The sequence below is a fragment of the Trachymyrmex cornetzi genome, unplaced genomic scaffold (genome assembly GCF_001594075.2).
Source record: "Trachymyrmex cornetzi isolate Tcor2-1 unplaced genomic scaffold, Tcor1.1 scaffold418, whole genome shotgun sequence".
Lineage (NCBI taxonomy): Eukaryota > Metazoa > Arthropoda > Insecta > Hymenoptera > Formicidae > Trachymyrmex > Trachymyrmex cornetzi.
In genome coordinates, this window is record NW_017298939.1 from 98,696 (window position 1) to 98,977 (window position 282).

Sequence of the window (282 nt, forward strand, 5' to 3'; positions counted from 1 at the left end):
TAATTCGAACAAATTAAATTTTACCATTTTATTCCTCCCAAAGAAAAAATAATTTATTTAACTCTAATGATATGTATAATATTCGTATAATTGATATCAACAATATTGGCGCCAAGTTAAATTCATCAAAATTTTATTTAAAAAATTTTATGTATTATTCCTATAAAAGATTTGATATTAAGAACTGGCGCCAAGTTAAATCCCACTTCTTTATACCATGCCAAATTAAATAAATAATGAATATTAATTTAATGGTATGTATTATTTGTACGAACGATTTGA